Consider the following 20,631-nt stretch of genomic DNA (forward strand, 5'->3'; position numbering starts at 1 on the left):
GTAGTGGCTTTAGATGTAGTGCATGCAGGTGTGAGTGGAGACGAGACTGGGTGGGAGGAGGGAGACGAGGAGGAGGGGGACACAGTGGAGGCAGTGGATGTTGCTATGTCTGCATGTGTGTGATGCTTGCGTGAGTGCCTGTGAGATGTGTGGTGCTTATGTTTGCCTGAGCTTCCCTTGTGTGTTGAAGTGTGTGCATGCTGGTCCTATGGTGTGCTTGGGATAGGCAGGTACAGGGTCTGGGTGGAGGAAGTTGGAGGGGGGAGTCTAGAGACAGGGACAATGGCTGCCATCAGTGCTGAGGCCAGAGTCTGAAAAGCTTGCTGAAGGGCTGCCTGACCAGAATGAATGCCCTCCAGGAATGCATTGGTTTGTTGCAACTGTCTCTCTACACCCTGGATGGCATTCAAAATGGTAGACTGCCTAACAGTGAGGGATCTGAGGAGGTCAATGGCCTCCTCACTGAGGGCAGCAGGGGTGACTGGGGCAGGGGCTGAGGTGCCTGGGGCGAAGGAGATGCCCACCCTCCTGGGTGAGCGGGCACAGGGCAAAGGCTGAGGGGCTGCTGGGAGGGCGGTGCTGGAGGGGGGGTGGCGGCTGTACCTGTAGATGCGGGGGTACAGATGGGGCCACCACCACAAGGGAGCTCCCATCACAGGACGAGTCCGTATCACTGGTGTCAGCTCCTGTCCCCGCCGTGGAGCTCTCCTCGCCCTCCGTTCCACTGGTGAAATCAGACTCCGTAGTGTCACCCTCCATGGCCATGTGGAATGCAGCTCCCTCCTGCTCCGGTGCCACTGCTCCTCCGCCTGATGATGCTAATGCACACATCTACAGGGAGACCACAAAAAGGGGGGGAGACAGAAGAAAGACATGTTGAGTGCATGCATTACCGCTACCGTTGGCGGACACGACAGACACAGAAGGCCCCTGCACTACGCCGCGCACTTGGGGTCCACTATTCAATCCCTGGGACATGGCCTACAAGGCTATGGCCGATATCTGCACACATGGATGTCACAGGAGCCTGACTAGGTGTAGTTGGCACTGTACCCAGGTGGGGTGGGGGGGTTGCCACATGGTCTGCTTGAAAAAGGGGACCTAACTAGCACACTCGCCCTGGCCTAGAGAAACCCACAGCCCACCTCCCCCACCCAGACACCTCCACTGTGCGCTGAATCAGCAGAATGAGAGTGTACTCACCCCCTTGTTGCTGCCGTGATGCCCTCAAACGCCCATCCAACTCTGGGTACCCCACTGCCAGGATCCTGAACAACAGGGGGGTCATGGTGCGACGGGCACCCCTCCCACATTGGAAGGCCATCCCCAGCTGGGCCTCCGCCGTCTTCTTGCTCCAGCGGCGAATGTCCTCCCATCTTTTTCGGCAGTGGGTGCTCCGTCTGTGATAGACCCCCAGGGTCCGGACATCCTTGGCGATGGCATGCCAAATATCCTTCTTCTGGTGGGCGCTGACCTACATGAATTGTACAGGGGAAAAGTTAATACCAACAGCACCGTCACAGTCATTGGCCCGCATCCCTATCCTTGCCATGTGGCACATGCACTCACTGTCGTTTCATGCACGCATCATTCCGCCCCCCATCTTTCATCCATACCACTCCACACAGGTATTGCCCATACAGCATGCTACAGGTGTACTGTTTGTCTGGAGGACCGTAGAGTAGCATGTACTGGGGGAGGACCCCATCCATGAGTTTCTCCAACTCCTTCGTGCTAAAGGCAGGGGCCCTTTCCCCAGACGCACGAGCCATTGTCTCTTCCAGACTGACGTCACAGCAGCAATTGCAGTGTAGGTCCTCTCCTGTCGAAGATCAAATAGTTAGTGAGTGCACAGAGAGAAAATGGCAGTCACGTCCATGGCAGTGCGTACCGTCACCGCCGGCGTACATCGTCATTGGATCCTGGGACCCATAGGGTCCAATGTTAACCAATGCAGAATTGCACCGCGGTCTTCGACTGCCTACTGCAACGGTGTATAACGCCAGCGCAGTTACCTCATATCCCCTTGTCCCACATTACAGGTCAGGCAGCCAACATTTCAGGGGCCCACACAGCTTAAATTTTTAACTGCGTCACACATACCTAGGCCTTGCCTCAACACTCATTCAGGCAAAAATTGGGTTATGAATGGTTTTCTGAGTAAGCTGTGTTTACGTACCTCTGAGTTGGTTGACTCTGTGCTCGCTGTTGTCCTTCATATGCACCGTCCACTGGGACATGTGAGGAGATGGCGGCATCCTCCGGTGTACAGACCACTGGTGGACCTGTCGACAATGGAGGAAAGACATGTAATCATCACCTACAGGCTTGATCGTGCCACAATCCTGGAACTGTGTGCCCAGTTGGAGCCAGACCTGATGTCAGCTATCCGCCATCCCACAGGAATCCCCCCTCAAGTGCAGGTACTGTCAGTACTCCATTTCCTTGCAAGTGGGTCTTTTCAAACTACAGTCGCCATAGCATCAGGGATGTCCCAGCCTATGTTTTCCAACGTGTTGGCCAGAGTGTTGTCTCCCCTGCTGAAACACATGCGGAGCTACATCGTTTTCCCTCAGGTGGAGGATTTGCCTACAGTGAAAGGTGACTTCATGCCCTGGGACATATCCCCAACATCATAGGTGCCATTGATGGGACACATGCAGCCTTGGTCTTCCCCCGCAAGAGTGAACAGGTGTACAGAAACCGGAAGAGTTACCATTCTATGAATGTGCAGATGGTGTGTTTGGCAGACCAGTACATGTCCCATGTTAATGCAAAATTCCCTGGCTCAGTGCATGACGCTTACATCCTGTGGAATAGCAGCATCCCTTATGTGATGGAGCAACTCCAGAGGCACCGTGTGTGGCTACTAGGTGAGCACCTGGAACCAAATCAGTGGGAATAGTTGTCTGGGTCTGGGGATATCCCTACAGGTTAGTGTGTGTCTCACAGTTGTCCCTCGCCATTTGCAGGTGACTCTGGCTACCCCAACCTGTCATGGCTACTGACCCCAGTGAAGAATCCCAGGACAAGTGCAGAGGAACGCTACAATGAGGCCCATGGGCGAACTAGGAGGATTATAGAGCGGACCTTCGGCCTCCTGAAGGCCAGGTTCCGGTGCCTCCATATGACAGGTGGTTCCCTATTCTACTCACCAAAGAAGGTGTGCCAGATCATCGTGGCCTGCTGTATGCTTCACAACTTAGCTTTGCGACGACAGGTGCCTTTTCTGCAGGAGGATGGTCCAGATGGAGGTGTTGTGGCAGCTCTGGAGCCTGTGGAAGACGAGGAAGCTGAAGAAGAGGACATCGACAACAGGAACTCTGTGATCCTGCAATACTTCCAATGAGACACAGGTAAGAATACAAACCTGCCTACTACATGTACTTTAACACTACTACCTCTCTACTGTCTGTCCTTTTCACCCAGTGTATGGTCACTTAGTTGTCACTTTCCCTTACGATTTCACAGATGTGGGTCCCACTGTGTGACAACTGCTTTGTTTCCTCATGGACTAGAGCTGTGTGACATAGGTATGTTGACATTACATTTGACATAGCATTTTGCCACTGTAATTGCTAATACACTATTTCGAAATCACAAACAGACTCCATATTGTGTTGTGCTTTAAGGGTGTTTATTTAAGTGCTCAATATTGGAGGGGGTTGTAAAATGGTGAGGGGTGATGGTGGAGGAATGTCCATGGCAGAGTCCAGTCTATTAGTCTCACAGGTGCATTGTCCAAAGGGGCATAGGAAGTGGAGCTGGGGCAGTTTGAGGATGGACAAAGGTGGGACAAAAAGCTGACATTCAGGGCGGTCTCATTTCTTGGCGTGGGTCTTGGCATCATATTCTGTCTTTTTCCTGGATCTCAGGGACCGTTTGCGGGGTGGTTCTCCCTCTGCAGGGGGTGGGGTGCTGGTGTGGTGGTCATGTGGCGGTGCCTCCTGTCCAGTAGCGCCGGCGGAGACGGTGGGCAGTTCATCATCCAGGCTAGTGTCAGGGGCCCCTTGTTGTGCCACAGTGTCCCTCCTGGTGTTGAGGACTTCCTTTAGCACCCCTACGATTGTGCCCAGGGTGGAATTGATGGATCTGAGTTCCTCCCTGAAGCCCAAATACTGTTCCTCCTTCAGCCGCTGGGTCTCCTGAAACTTGGCCAGTACCGTTGCCATTGTCTCCTGGCAATGATGGTAGGCTCCCATGATGTTGGAGAGGGCCTCGGGGAGAGTGGGTTCTCTGGGCCTGTCTTCCCCCTGTCGCACAGCAGCCCTCCCAGTTCCCCTGTGTTACTGGGCCTCTGTCCCCTGAACGGTGTGCCCACTGCCACTGCCCCCAGGTCCCTGTTGTTGTTGGGGTGGTGGGTTAGTCTGGGTTCCCTGTAGTGGTGGACACACTGCTGATTGACGTGTCCTTGGGACAGAGGTATGGGCCCGCTGGTGGGTGTTGTGATGGTGTTGCCAGAGGGGGCAAGCTCTGTAGTGGCCTGTGCCAGTGTGAGGCGAACCAACTGTCCTGAGGTCCCAGATGGGCCGGGCTGGTCATCTAGATCCAGTTGGACAGAGCTGCTGTCATCACTGTGGGCCTCTTCTGTTGGTGGTGTGGACATGTGTGGACCCTCCTGTGCGGTGACGTTGGGTAGGGGTCCTGCAGGGGTGTAAAAGCATGATTATTGCATCTGGGTGTACCATGGTGTGCAATGGGTGGGTGACCGTGTACCCCAGTGCTTGCATTCCTGTGTGGGACCTTGTGTGATGATAGTTTAGGGGGGTGTATGGGTATGTGCACTGGCCATGCATTGGTGATGGGTGTCCATGCTTTGGTGTTGCATGCAGGGCTTGGTGTTGGGATGTGTGGTTTGTGATATTGGGACATTTGTGAGGAGTAGGAGTGATGGGGTGAAGGCAAGGGTGGGGGTATGTGATGGCATGCAGGTAGGGTGGGGGATATAGTAGTTAAGGTTTGACCAGAGTCCATTCCTCCAGCTACTCCCTTGAGGCCCTCAGGATGCAGAATAGCCAAGACTTGCTCCTCTCATGTTGTTAGTTGTGGGGGAGTAAGTGGGGGTCCGCAGCCAGTCCTCTGAACCGTGATGTGGTGTCTTGAGACCACGGAATACACCTTCCCCCGTAGGTCGTTCCACATCTTCCTGATGTCATCCCTATTTCTTGGGTGCTGTCCCACTGCGTTGACCTTGTCCACTATTCTTCGCCATAGCTTCATCTTCCTAGCCATGCAGGTGTGCTGCACCTGTGATCCGAATAGCTGTGGCTCTACCCGGATGATTTCCTCCACCATGACCCTGAGCTCCTCCTCAGAGAACCTGGGGTGTCTTTGCCGTGCCATGGGGTGGTGTGGGTGATGTGTGGGGTGGTGTGTGTTGTGATATGTGGGGTGATATTTAGTGGTGTGTTGTGTGAGGTGTGTGGATGTTATGTGGGTGATGGTATTGTGTGCCTGTGGATGCTTGGTTGTAGATTGTAGTGTCTCTCTCTGGCCTTCAGTCGCAATTGTGGTTGTAAGGGTTTGTGGGTGATGTGGGTGTGTGTTTTATATTGTATTGGGTGTGTGGGATTGGTGTGTGTATGTGTATCAGGTGTGTGTATTTCGATTTGTCCAATGTGGTAGTGTTTTGTAAGAGTGTGTGTATTTTGAGCGCAGCGGTGTGTATCGCCAATGGAATACCGCGGTTGAAAGACCGCTGCGTGGATTCGTGGGTCGTGATAGTGTGGGTATTTTCCTGTTGGCGTGACGGTGGAGGTTTTGTTTTCGCCAGTTTATCACTGACCTTTGGTGTGGCGGACTTGTGTGGGTGTCTACATTTTGGCAGATTCCGAGCTGTGGGTCATAATGACCGTGGTGGAATTCCACGGCCGCGGCGGTGTGTTGGTGGTCTTCTGCACGGCGGTAAGCGGCTTTTACCGCCAATGTTGTAATGACCCCCTATGTTCTGTACTGTACAATAAAATGTTTGGTATGACCTGACACTTGTGTCATTGCGTTGCTAATTTACTGGATTGTTGGGTGAAGGGCAGTAAGGGGACAATGTATGAGGGGCTTTACAATTTAATTACTTGGGATCATTTGTACAGTTTATGTTTTCCAGAGCTGTGCCAGCACCTGATTGACAGCAAGCTGACTGACCCCAGGAAGTTTGCGCAGGAAGCTAACGGTTAGGAGAGCACCAGGGTCCAAATGAGGTATGGAGGAGACCACGGTAAGGACGGGAAGGGTCCCTCTCAGAAGAAAGGGGGGGTAATGGTAAACAGTGGGAGTTCTATAAAGGGCCCCCCCAGTGAAAAAAAACCATGGTTATCCAAAGGGAAATCTGTGGAGGGGGGTCCCCCCGCAAGTGTTATGTATGAGACCAGGTGGGTCATGTGAGAGGGGATCTCAAATGTCCCAAAGGTACACCGGCACCCACTGGTGCTCAGTCACAGGGTTTGGCCAGAAGTTGGTTCCAGGTGTGTGGTGACCATTAATGGGCAGAGGGTGGAGGCTCTGACAGACACAGGAGCCAGTGTGACTACAATGATGAGTCAGTTGGTGTCTGAAGAGAGAGAGATTCCCATGTACTTCACCAAGAAGTTGCAATGGACAACTCAGAGCTCCTATGCAGTGTGGAGCAGGTTCCCCTTGAATGGGGGGGGGCTCTCAGTTTCCATGAAGGTAGCTGTGAGTCCAACCAATGCCTGTGGATTGTTTGCTTGGAAATAACCTGGAGGATTCCCCTTGGAAGTAGGTGAAACACAGGTCACACTTGGAGATGTTGGGTCTGATTGGGTGGGCATGCACATCCACCTGGTCAATGGCAGCCCGTCAGGGTGGTCAGAAGCCCCTGGAGCCTGAAACAATGGAACAGGGCTCCACCAAAAAGCGAAAGGGCAAGGGGCATGGGAAACCGGCCCCAGAAGTTTCTACGGTCCAGGAGGAGGCATAGCCTGAGGGTGACGCTCCCGTAGCTTACAGGGAAACAGGCAACTGAGATGGGGGAGGTCCCTCAGCTGTCACAGTGGCAGCAGGAAAGGGGACCCACCAGGGAGGCATTCTGTGAGGCAGAGAGGACATGCCCTACTCTAGTGGGTTTGCGGAAGCAGGCTGAAGATCAGGCAGCTGGCAAGGAGCCAGGATCTCACCTGATTTATTGGGAGGACGGCCTTCTGTATAGTAAGCCTATGGTTGCTGAGCCTGGGTTAGCCCGGGTGCTGGTAGTACCCCAGTGCTTCAGAGCCTTTCTACTGGGTCTGGCTCATGATGTGCCTTTAGCTGGACATTTGGGGCAGGACAAGACCTTTGAACAGGTTGTCCCCCACTTTGATTGGCCCCTAAGGCACAAGGGCTTGGATACTCATTGTAGGTCTTGCCCAACTTGTCAGGCAAATGGCAAACGGGGGGAATGCAAGGCTCCCCTCCAACCTTTTCCAGTGGCTAGTACTCCCTTTGAAAGGGTCGGTATTGACATTGTGGGGCCTCTGCATCCCAAGACAGCGATGGGCAACATTTTTGTCCTGGTTTTGGTGGACCATGCCACCCAGTACCCAGAAGCCATTCCTCTGAGATCAATCACCTCGCCTGTGGTAGGTCGTGCATTGATAGGGGTTTTTACCCACATGGGGCTCCCCAAGTAAGTGGTATCTTATAGGGGTACCAACTTCATATCTTCATATATGAAGTCTCTGCTGGAGGAGTGTGAGGTAACGGATAAGTTCACTACTCCTTACCACCCCCAAAGCAATGGTCTGGCTGAGAGATTCAACCGCATCTTAAAAGGCATGATCATTGGCCTGTCAGAGCCCTTGAGGTGGAAGTGGGATGTGCTCTTGCCATGCTTTCTGTTCGCCTACAGGGAGGTGCCTCAAAAAAAGGGCTTGGATTTAGTCCTTTTGAGTTACTGTATGGCCACCCTTTCAGGGGACCTCTGAGTCTGGTGAAGGAGGGCTTAGATAAAGCCCCCAGTAAACCTCCCCAGGATGTATTTAGTTACATGCTGGCCTTCTAGAAACTGACTGCCCACTTCAGAGCTCTCACAAAAGAGTACTTGGAAGCAAGCCAGGCAGACATGAAACTGTGGTATTAACAGAATCCCACTCTGGTTGAGTTTCAGCCGGGGCAAAAAGTGTGTGTAATGGTGCCAGTGGAGCCTAGGGCACTACAGAACAAGTGAACATGGCTATTTTACGTGGTGGAGTGCAAGAGCGAAGTCACCTACCTGGTGGACTTGCTGACTCCCAGGAAACCCTTAAGGGTCATGCATGTGAAGTGGCTCAAATCACACTTTGAGCGGACTGAATTGTCCAAGCTCCAAGCGACAGATGATGGGGTGGAAGAAAAGAGTGAGCCTCTTACTGACCTCCTGTCTGCTGAAAAGAAGGATGGGTCTGTGGAGGGAGTGAACCTCTCCCCTCCCTGACCTCAGAACAACAGACGACTGTCCCCAGGTTAGGGTCAGTTTGCCTCCCTGTTCTCCTTAATTCCAGGTGTCACACACTTGTGTACACATGATGTGGACACTGGAGACAGTCCACCCATTAAACAGAAGGTTTACAGGGTGAATGATAAGGTCAGGGCTAGCATCAAAGGTGAGGTGTCTAAGATGTGATCCCTAGTGGTAATTGAGTTTTCTAGCAGTCCTTGGGCCAGCCATGTGGTCTTGGTCCCAAAGGCTGCTGCTCCTGGTGCCACCCCTAAACTCCAGTCCTGTGTGGACTACCCGGGTCTTAATGTGGTCACTAAAACTGACGTGCACCCCATCCCTGAGCTGATGACCTCATCAATCATTTGGGAGCTGCCAAATATTTCAGCACATTTGATTTGACATCTGGGTATTGGTAGATTGCCCTAACTGAGGGTGCCAAAAAGAGGTCAGCATTTTCTACCCCATATGGACACTTCAAGTTTAAAGTAATGCCATTTTGGAAGAAAAATACCCCTGCCACATTTCAGAGGTTGTTCAACCAGGTGTTGACTGGGCTGGAGGGCATTGCAGTGTTCAGCTCTACCTGGGAGGAACACTTGTAGCACCTCTGCAGTGTTGGAGGCCCTGCAAAAGGCAGAACTCACTATTAAGACCAGTAAGTGCGAAATAGGGCAGGGCTCAGTGATGTTTTTGGGACACCAGGTAGGGATTGGCCAGGTGAAATTCCTACAGCCAAAAATTGACATCACTCTGACTTGGGAGCCCCCCAAGACCCAGACTGAGGTGAGGGTCTTTCGTAGGCCTCACTGGCTATTACGGGAGGTTTGTCAAGGGGTATGGTACCATTGAAGCCCCTTTGAATGAATTGACTTTCAAGAAGCAACCAAAGAAGGTGATCTGGACAGAAGCTTGCCATGCCGCTTTTGATGCCCTACAGGCTGCCATGTGCACAGCACCTGTGCTGAAAACACCTGACTACTCCAATGACTTTGTTGTGTAAACAGACACCTCAGAGCATGGCATAGGAGCAGTACTCTCACAGCTTAATGAAGAGGGCCTAGATCAACCTGTGGCCTTCATTAGCAGGAGATTACATCCCAGGGAACTTAGGTGGAGTGCAATAGAGCGTGAAGCATTTGCTGTGGCCTGGGAGCTGAAAAATCTAAGACCCTACTTGTTTGGGACTCACTTCTACGTTCAGACCGACCACAGACCCCTCAGATGGTTAATGCAGATGAGGTGTGAAAATCCAAAACTGCTGAGGTGGTCCATTTCCCCACAGTGGGTGGAGGTTACAGTGGAACACTGCCCTGGTACAGAACACGCCAATGCTGATGGTCTGTCCAGATTCTTCAGTCTTAGTGATGAGAACTCCCATGAGTTTGGGAAGTTGCACCCCACTTTCACCTGGGGGGGGACAAGTGTAAGACTTGGCATTGTTGGCGTGGTCTCCCCTAACCTTTTGCCTCTGTTCCCCAGGTTGTTGATGTGTGCTGGAGTCTGTTCTTACTGTCTTTGATCCTCTGGGCTTTTTACCACTGATATCCAGTGCTAGAGTGCAAGTGCTCCTATGTAAAAGTTTGGAAAAATTGGCTTTCATGATTGGCATATTCGATTTACTAGTAAGTCCCTAGTACAGTGCACTAGAGGTACCCAGGGCCTGTAAATCAAATTCTACTAGTGGGCCTGCAGCACTGGTCGTGCCACCCACATTAGTAGTCCCATAAACATGGCTCAGTTCTGCCACTGAAAGCTATTGATGAGGAGTCGCTATTGTATGAAACAATTTAATGCACACATCACTATCCCTGATTAAGAGATGTGCATGCATATCAACTTTTGTAGAGAGTGCCTGTGCAGTGTCAGTGACCTGGTTAAAGAGGCATCATAGAGATGTGATTGGATCATACATTGTGAACAACTCTGAACAGGGCCCACAACATATTTTTGGGCCAGGGATCACCAACCCCTTGTCTGCTCCATGGTGGGGCATCTATTTGCTGTGAAGTTGATGGAAACTGGTAAGAATTTAGCTGATCGTCAGTTGCATCCACAACAGTGTTGGCTTTGGGCATCATTAAGCAGCACAAGCAGTGAGAGTACATGTACAATCAGCTCCATGGTGACACAGGATGTGTGAAGCTGAGTACAGGTGTGTTTCTGCCTAATATCCCTCCCTTTCTGTCAGCTCATCTGTGGTGGTTAGACCACCACAGTCACGTTGGCAGGAAGGCACTTTGTAATTGGTCTGCTGATGACATTGGCGGTGCACCCTCCAAAAGACACATTGATCTATCTTGCCATGGCCACGGTCAGGATTTGCTGGTGTTGTCTGTGGGACTGCAGTGGTATTTTGTCTATGTAACTGCATGAATTATAATACAGTGTTCGGACTGCCAACATTGCAGCAGTGAATCAAGTGGTACCAAGGCCGCCAAACTTGTAATCAGGCCCTAAATGTGTTTACGTCTAATATTCATGGATACACATGTGTCTTTTAAAACTGCAACACAGCAGCAGCACTAACATGAATGCAAATAATCTTTGTTATACCCTCCCATTTCTCATCAGTGAGGTCCTATTTTGATCTAAAAGAACTGTTTTATGAATTTGGCATGGAACATAAACATATTTCTCTACAAAATGCCTGCTGTAACCTCCACACAAAGGAAAACCGTATTTAAAGCAATATGTTTAAGAATTATTTGCGGTCATCAGGGCAAGACTCTCTGCAAAAAAGAGCTGTCTGTATTGGGGGGGATTTTATCCCCCGTGCTAAAATCAGGCATGGGGGGAAGAGGGGTCAAATAATGGTGTAAAGCTTGATTTGCCCCATTATTTAATGCCTGGGTCAGACCAGGTGTTAGGGAACTGTGGGCCTATTTCCATGGTGGAACACCATGGAATAAGCCCACAGGTGCCCTCCCCAGGCCCCAGGGACACCCACACCCACACCAGAGGTACAGCGGAGGATGGGTGACCCCATCCCAGAAAGCACAGGTGTAGTATCAGAGTTGAAGATGAGTGCAGGTCCACGCAGGTGCACGCAGGTGATGTTGACATCAGCTTTTTATTCAGTTATATTTCACAGGTGAAAAACAGGAACTCCAGCCTCCAATAAAACCTCCAGCACCTTCAACTGTCCAGCACAGAATGCTGTCCAGCTGAGGAAGATACTAAATGCCGCAGGTGGAGCTGGGAGATACCAAATAGATTCTACATAATACAAATACCCCTAAAACATAAAATACAACCCTACATAGAAATACTACAACAAAACACTACCTACAATATTGTTCTAGAAATAAACACAATACTACAACAGGTAAGTATTTTGGGCCCCCCTACATGGCACTGGGTGCAATGGCCATGCCCAGGGAACCCTGGTCCCCTTTGCTGGCCATTGGAATGGTGGGCATGACTCCTATCTTTTCTACGACAGGAGTCATGTGGTATGGATGGTTTTGCATCAGAAAATGACTATAGGCAGGTTAGAGTCATTTTTTTTTTTACTCTAACCTGCCTGACGTAATTTTTTGTGTGCAAAACCCCCTTCTTCCATACCACCAGCCCCACCCGACTAAAGCCATTTTTTTAACACTAGCCTACCCTTTGCACCAACTAGCACCATTCCATAAATATGGTGTAACCTGGTGCTAAACTTTTTGGTGCAAATCTGTGTTAGTATAAATCAGGGCCTAAGTCCCAAGGTAGAAATCTTGACTGAGCGAAGGAGCCAAATGTATTGAAGACAGTCCTGGGCACAAAGTTGACTTTGGTGAGATCTTTCCAGAGACAGCCTGCTACCTTACCCAGTCCTACCTTGTTGATTCAGATTTCATTTTGCTCTCTAAGTACAAAGTTGAAATCCTTGACTGGGCCATCTGCTTGGTGTATCTGGCTTCTGGAACCATTACTATCAGCCTCATAGTGCACTTAGATCCCTATATACCTTAACCATTGGCTGTCATTGGTGCCCAGTTCTTTTTGGCAAACTTTTCCCTTAAAACTGTAAAAACGCATATCTCTGCTTTACATTTTTGGATTTTTGTTTTTGGCATTGTGCTGTCAGTTGTTTTATTAAAGTTTACTGTGATTTTGTGGTGCTTTGACTTCAATACTGTTTCGGTACTGCATATACCTTAAACCTTTCCCAAGTTTATGTCAGTCTGCTCTGTACCATAGCTACCAGGGGGCTCAGCTCAAGTAATTTTAGTTACTTTTGTGGTAGGTACTGTTATTATTCTTTGAGGTGGGAACACTACAGATAATAATCCACTTTCTAACACAAACATACAAGTCAGTAAAAAGTATTAAGTTGTGTCTCAATAGCTAATCACAAACATTTCATATGGTCTTGCTCACCCAATTTGCATCCAGTTATTGCAAGAAGAGAGTCGCTTTAGTATGAAAATGAGGGCCTCATTTACAAAAAATGACCCATGGCTGCTGCAATGCAGCGATGAGTCAAAAATGCCGTTCAACAGCTTGAAATGAATTTACAAAACGGCACACCAAGGTGTTCGTATTTTGTCTGGGTCAAAAAATGATGCTAGCCTGTGCACCGCATCAGAATTAGAAATGATGATACTGCTGCAAAAGTGAGACTAGGCTGAATTGTGGTGCACAATTTGACTCAAACCATCCTAGCATCATTCTTGAGTGGCAAAACCCTCAAAAAACAGTGAAAAAATGCCACATTTGAAAAATCAACCACAGTAGGACACATTTTAGATGCTGACAGGCAGAACCCAGAAGAACAGAGGCTGAAGGACAACCCCAACAACCCCAGTACCAACCAGGATGTCCAGACAGACTCCCAGGAGAAGGGGAAGAGGGAGAGGAAGTGCAAGTTTAGTGAGAATAATAATAATATCCTGATCACTGAGGTGACAGAGAACTAACAGCAGCTTTTTGTCACCTCAAAATTGCCATTGGGAAGGAAAGAGGCCATATGCAGTCCATTTTTGACATGGTCAACAGTGCAGCAGAAGTCAAGAGGACAGTGATCAACTGTGAAAAGTGCTGGTACGATTGCAAGCGCAGGGCAAAGGAGAAACTGTCTAACAACAGCAAGGTAGCATTGGAGACCGGAGGTAGAAGCCCCAAAAGCAACCTGATGACTTAGAGGAGGTGGTGGCAGCCATCATCCCTGAGAAGTTGGTAATAGTAGTCCAAGGACATGACAGTGCAGCACTATGATGAACAACAAGTTGCGGTGAGGGGCAATGTGGCAAATAGGAAATGTCATTGGTCCCAAGCCAAAGGTTAGTATGCTGGCACATCTATGGTTAAACAGTAAAGACATGTAATGCACACTGACCACCCACAGTTTGCACAGCCCAGTCCAGAACTGTCACCTAACTCCCTTAATTGTGTGAAGTGCAGCATCAGTCCATGTTTACTTATTTTGTTTTCTGGCACTTGCAGTGCAATGTACAACAGTACTCACTACAACTACAACTCCTACCGTACACAGCAATAAAATATGGATTAGAACAATACACCAGTCATGCACACTGCTATCTTGCACAATCTGACTGTTACTATGCAGGACATCTTGCACCATGTAGCTACTAGGTCTCACTTGGCCCTACGCACACTAATCTAGAATTGAAATCCTCGGAATGGAATGGCTGTGTCACGGGAGAAACAAATCATCTCAGAGAGGGGCCCGGTGTGGGTGATGGGAAGTAGCAACACATAGCGACATGGCAAGATAGGTGTCTATAGTACCCTGCATAGAACTATATTGCACCCAACTGACCTGGCATTCAGGGTGAGGGCACACAGCTGCCAGGGAAGGGACCACAGAAACTCCTTGCAAATAATCACTTGGAGGGGGGAGGTAAGAGATGCACACCGCAGGACAATGTCTGTACAAACTCATGATGATGTGTGAGCATGGTGGGCCACTGCTACAGCTGTGTACTTTAGGTGTTGACTATGTATGTCAAAATGGCATTGGTTTGAATAGGGAGACTCTCCATTTTGGGGAGGTGTGAATGGACATGTGTAATGCATTGTAGCTACACAAATACACATGCACTGCTGGGTCTGACTGTGCAATGCTTGTGGCACACCTGGGGAGTAATGTCTGAGAATTGCCCATTGGGGGACTACAACCTACATGTCATGTGAACCGGGAGGAACATGTAGGCGGTGCTAGGAGGGAGTCTGATGCAACATAGACTCAACTGTGCCACATGTTAAATATGAGGATTTCAAACAGGGACTTGACAAGAGATACCAAGAACAATGTATCCGTTACAAATGACAGGACTCATGGAAGAACCCAGGCTGAAATGGGTGTGCCTACTGATGTGAAATTCATATGTAGGGACTTGCCACTATTCACACCAGTACTACCATGCGAGGTGAGTCCTCACCAATAGCTTTCGTTAGCACAGCAACATGTAGTATCACTGCATATGGTGAGGCATAATCAACATTTCTTAGGCAGGTGAGAAGTAAAGTATGATCGCTGTGTAGCACTTACCCATGTACGACAACCCAAAAGTGGGTAATCAGAGGAGTGTATACATACAATGGTGTGGACCTGAGTCACACGATGTGTCACATTCTGCAAATAAAGAATTCTGATCATGATGAAATGGGGGGAATGTCAGTGAGCTTAATCTACCCAGTAGGATAGAGCCCATCCCCTCAGATTAGGTACACAGTGTTTGTGTGAACAATGCAGAAATACTGCCATTTGTAACTGAAATACTGTGAACTGTGCATCAGTAACCATGCTCAACAGGTTTACTACACATTACTGTTGAACTGAAGGCCTCATTTACAAGGAAAAGATGCAGCATGGTGCTGCAAGCCAGCTTTAGCATGGAGCTGTGTCATTTTGAAAGTGCAGGGGTATGTTGTTTTCACAGAAATACAACGCATCCCTGTATTTTCCTCCATGCTGGTGCACAAACTGCTGCCTAGCTCCAACACAGGCACCTTTACACCATGGTACAAGGGTGCCTGCATTGCAGGGATGATTACTTATGTGCAGGAAGTGACACCTTCCTGCACATCAGCAATCATTAATGCTTCTTCCTCTTGCTATGTGTGGTGCAGAATGCAGAGAAAAAAACTGGGAGAAATAATGATATTTCTCCCCATTGCACCCCTTTAATGCCATCCCTGAGGTGGTGTAGGAATCTGACGCATTCACAGACTTGCAAATTTGGGAATGTGTTGGATTCCTTTTGATTCCATGGATGTTGTGCAGGAATACCCACAGCAACTCCAATGGAATGCACCATTAACACATTGTTATGCGTGAAAGGGGTCCATATTTAAAAGGCCATGAGAAGCCACGCAAGATGGCTTTGTGGGGCCTTGTAAACATGTGCTGCCACTCTGCGCTACCAGAGTGTTAAAAACAATGACAGTCTGGTTGAGCAGTGTGCCACTGGGGCCTCTTAAATGAGGCACTCAAAGTACTACAACTGAAACCTTGAATCTCAACCTGACTACTCATGTCAACACCTAGCGGAGATCCCCATTAATATATCTCTATCTCATTGCAGTGCCTAAACCCACACATCTGGGCCAGTTGACTGTCCTGAACATTTCTGATGATGGGGATGACCAGTGACAAACCATACATCCTGACCACTCCTGCAAATCCTGGGTGCCACCCAGACACTATCTCTGGTTGCAGGTGAGGCTTGACAGCATTTTGGGGTCTTCAGATGATCAACCCAACATCCAACATACACCACCTGCCAGTCCACCCAGAGAACAGAACTTACAACTCAATAGACTGTGGTAGTAGTCCAGCAGGAACTGGCAGATCAGGTGCAAGTGGGGATGGAGATCATGAGGGGCACCCTAGAGGTAGTCTATAGGTGCTTCAGTCCAAATAAGGACAACTCAGCTGCAATACGAGCCACCTACTCTCAACTCCTGGACTCCAGCAGTCCCTGACTGACTTCGCTGGTGTCATGAAGCAGAGAAAAAATAGCCCAGTAGCATTTCTCTGTGGCACATGCTCACTCTCTCCTTTGCTCTGTGCTTAAGATCATGCCAGTGTGCCAAACAACTGGCACTGTCCTGAATTTGACTCTCCCTCTCACATTTGTGGACTGTTGTTGAGACCAATCTACCCTAATGGCAATGTGGTCCTCCTCAAAGGAGCACTCCTCTCCTACAAATGTCCCATGACATGTTTTCCCCATGGACTCTGGACATCCAATGGCTTGATACGTCTGTTGTCTCATGAAATGTACATCAGTAAATCACACATTTTTGTTCACTGGTAAATAAAACCATTAACTACACCATGTGTGTTGTATGTGTTTATGAAGCCAGATCAATTAGAACATGTTGAATAGTGTGAAGCAAACACATAGACTACTAACCAACGGACATGTGTGGATTGGAGCTATAGACAAAGCCACACAGACTGAAACATTTTTGATGAATATGATATGTATGTTGAGTAACGAGTAGTTTCTGAGGCTCCCAAGCATGCAGTGCCACAGGTATCATGCAGTCTTTATGAAAGCTGATGTAACTCGTACCACGAGTGGCTGGCCTAAGCATGGATATTAGCAACCAAAAAACATTTCTGTGACAACCAAATGATGCAAGTTTGAGTCTGTAAGGGGCAGACTCAGTATGTGAGCAAAAAATCCTTGAATTAGGGGGGCTGCAATAACAACAACAGCCTACCAATGCATGTCCCATGATTTACCTACACAGATCAACTGTATACGAATACCTTTTAGGAGGAAGGCCTGGCTTGTAGTGGGTACCTAAGGTACTTACACCTTATACCAGGTCCAGTAATCCCTTATTAGTGAAATGTAGGCAGTGTCTAGAAGCCAGGCTGTCTAGAGGTAGCTGTAGGCAGAGCAGCCAAGGCAGAACTAGGAGACATGCAAAACTCTTGCAGTACCACTGTAGTCACACAGTACTCACACACATGAATACTCAGGTGGTCATTACAACCCTGGCGGTCGGATTTAAAGCGCCGGAAAAAAAATTGAATTACGACCGTGGCGGAAACCACCAACATAGACAGCCACTTTAACACTCCGACCGCCAAGGTGGTACAAACAAACACCGCGGCGGTAACCGCCAACAGACAGACGGAGGACAATGTACCGCCCACAGAATTACAACAGTCCAATTCGCCACCTTTTCCGGGGCGGATTTACTGCGAACAAAAACACAGCGGAAACAGGACTTGGAAGGGGAAACGCTCACCTCTACACACCCCATGAGGAACCAGGACGCCATGGAACCCGAGCTCCAGATTCTTCCAGCCTTTATCTTCCTGCTCCTCTACCAGGAGCACGAACGCCGGCGGCGAAGACCACAGTGAGTACTGCACCTACGACACAGGGGAGGGAAAAAACAGTGACACACGCACCACGCAAATCCCCCACCCTCACCCACGACAACACACACACTAATACATCATGATACATTACAGTTACACCCCCCAAACCCCCTCTGGAAGAATGCAAGGACAAAATGAAATTAGTCGAATTATTGTAATATATTCAAATTCAGTAATCAAAAATATATACATATGTAAATATATGTACACTCTAAACAAATATATACACAAAGAATACAAGTCCAAGGTATTCCACTATCATAGTGTGTGGACCACTGGGCCCAAAAGGCATGGGCGAGGCCCACACAAGATACCCGAACAAGACGGAGAGAACACTGCTGGGGCATCAGATAGAAAAAAAACAGGCACCTCAGGGGTAAGGGAAGGGGGGGCACCTCAGCCGGATGAGTGCACGATGCCAGATCCACGAGGAGGCTCCATGCCCACTGTTCAATCCTGGGGAGTGCAAAGCCACAGTCTCTCAAGTCTCTACAGTGGGTGGTTTGCCCACTTCTTAATCCTGGGGAGTGCAAAGCCACAGTCTCTCAAGTGGATAACATTCTCCACTGGTTCTGGAGGGGGCTTTGTGCCCAGAGTGCTTCATCTTGCTAAGGACAGAGGTAGTGGATGCCTTTCTCCACTGGTTCTGGAGGGGGCTTTGTGCCCAGAGTGCTTCATCTTGCTCGTGGCGGCCTCAGTAGCGTCGGAATCTTTGGCGCTCACTGGCCTGCGGTGCTTGTTGCGGCGGTGTCCTGGGCAGCGCTGCTTGTTGCTGCGGTGTCCTGGGCAGCGGTGCTGGTGGCGGCAGTGTCCTGGGCAGCGGTGCTGGTGGCGGCGGTGTCCTGGGCAGCGGTGCTGGTGGAGGCGGTGTCCTGGGCAGCGGGACTGGTGGCGGTCTTGTCCACCGTGCAGATTTTCGCAGACTTGCCGGTTTTACTGTGCCCCTTCCCCACCTTGGATGGTGGCGCAGCTGTCTCCACACTCCCAACTGTACCCCAGGGAGCGGCTTTGGTGGCTGATTTCTTTCCTCTCTCCCGCCGGTCACTGGCCAACTTTTTGTGCTTTACAGGTGGGGGGCTGTCCGTGCTCTGGCTCCTTGCCACACTGGCTGCCCTGCTGCCTGGTGCACTCTAGAAGCCGGTTACTACTGGCACCACTGGTCCTGCAGATGTTGTGGCTGAGGTGCTGGGTTGGGACCTGGAGAGGCGGGCCCTAGGAGACTGAAGGGGTGGGGGAGGTGAGGAGAAGAGGTCAAGGTTGGACAGGAAAAGTTTTTTAGGAACACTGGGACGGGTAGATGGAGGGGGTTTGGGAGTGGAGGAAGAGGTAGAGGTTGTAGGAGGTGTACGTTTGCTGACTTTGGGTAAAGGTGCATGGGCTGGAGGTGGATGGCTGTTGGGTGGGTGTGTGGCTGCGTTTGTGTACCTTGGGAGGTGGGCTCACAGACACACTGGAAGAGGACACAGGGGATGTGTGAATGGTAGTGGGGGTGGTGACTGCACTTGAGCGGGGTGTGGTGGTGGGTGTGCTGGTGATGGACGTAGTGGCTGAGGATGGAGTGCATGCAGGTGTGAGTGGAGACGAGACAGGGAGACGAGGAGGAGGGGGACACAGTGGAGGCAGTGGATGTTGGTGTGTCTGCATGTGTATGACGCTTGCGTTAGTGCCTGGGGGATGTGTGATGCTTATGTTTGCCAGAGCTTCCCTTCTGTGTTGAGGTGTGTGCATGCTGGTCTGATGGTGTGCTTGGGATAGGCTGAGGTACAGGGGTTTGGGTCTGGGTGGGTGAAGTTGGAGGGGGAAGGCTAGAGACAAGGACAATGGCTGCCATCAGTGCTGAGGCCAGAGTCTGAAAAGCTCGCTGATGAGCTGCCTGACCAGAATGAAGGCCCTCCAGGTATGCATTGGTTTGTTGCAACTGCCTCTATACACCCTGGATGGCATTCAAAATGGTAGACTGCCCAACATTGAGGGACCTGAGGAGGTCAATGGCCTCCTCACTGAGGGCAGCAGGGGTGACAGGGGCAGGGGCTGAGGTGCCTGGGGCGAAGGAGATGCCCACCCTCCTGGGTGAGTGGGCACGGGACACATGCTGAGGGGCTGCTGGCAGGGCTGTTCTGGTAGGGGGGGTGGCGGCTGTACCTGTAGATGCGGGGGCACAGATGGGCCCGCCACCGCAAAGGAGCTCCCATCAGAGGAGGGGTCCGTATCGCTGGTCTCAGCTCCTGTCCCCGCCGTGGAGCTCCCCTCACCCTCCGTCCCACTGGTGAATTCAGACTCCATTGTGTCGCCCTCCAGGGCCATGTGAGATGCAGCTCCCTCCTGCTCCGGTGCCACTGCTCCTCCGCCTGATGATGCTAATGCACATAAGAACAGGGAGACCACAGAAAGGGGGGGAAGACAGAAAAAAGACATGTTCAGTGCATGCAATACTGCTACAGTTGGCGGACACTACAGACACAGAAGCCCCCTGTACTACGCCGTGCACTTGGAGTTCCCTAATAAATCCCAGGGACATGGGTTACAAGGCTATGCCCGATTGCTGCACACATGGATGTCACAGGAGCCTGATTAGGTGTAGTTGGCACTGTACACAGGTGGGGTGGGGTGGGGTGCCACAGGGCCTGCCTTAAGAAGGGACCTTGCCTACTAAACTCGCCCTGGCCTAGGGGAACCCACAGCCCAGCTCCCACACCCTGACACCTCCAATGCGCGCTGAATCAGCAGAATGAGAGTGTACTCACCCCCTTGTGGCTGCTGTGATGCCCTCAAGTGCCCATCCAACTCTGGGTACGCCACCGCCAGGATCCTGAACATCAGGGGGTCATGGTGCGACGGGCACCCCTCCCATGTTGGGAGGCCA

The sequence above is a fragment of the Pleurodeles waltl genome, chromosome 2_2 (assembly GCF_031143425.1).
Source record: "Pleurodeles waltl isolate 20211129_DDA chromosome 2_2, aPleWal1.hap1.20221129, whole genome shotgun sequence".
Classification (NCBI taxonomy): domain Eukaryota; kingdom Metazoa; phylum Chordata; class Amphibia; order Caudata; family Salamandridae; genus Pleurodeles; species Pleurodeles waltl.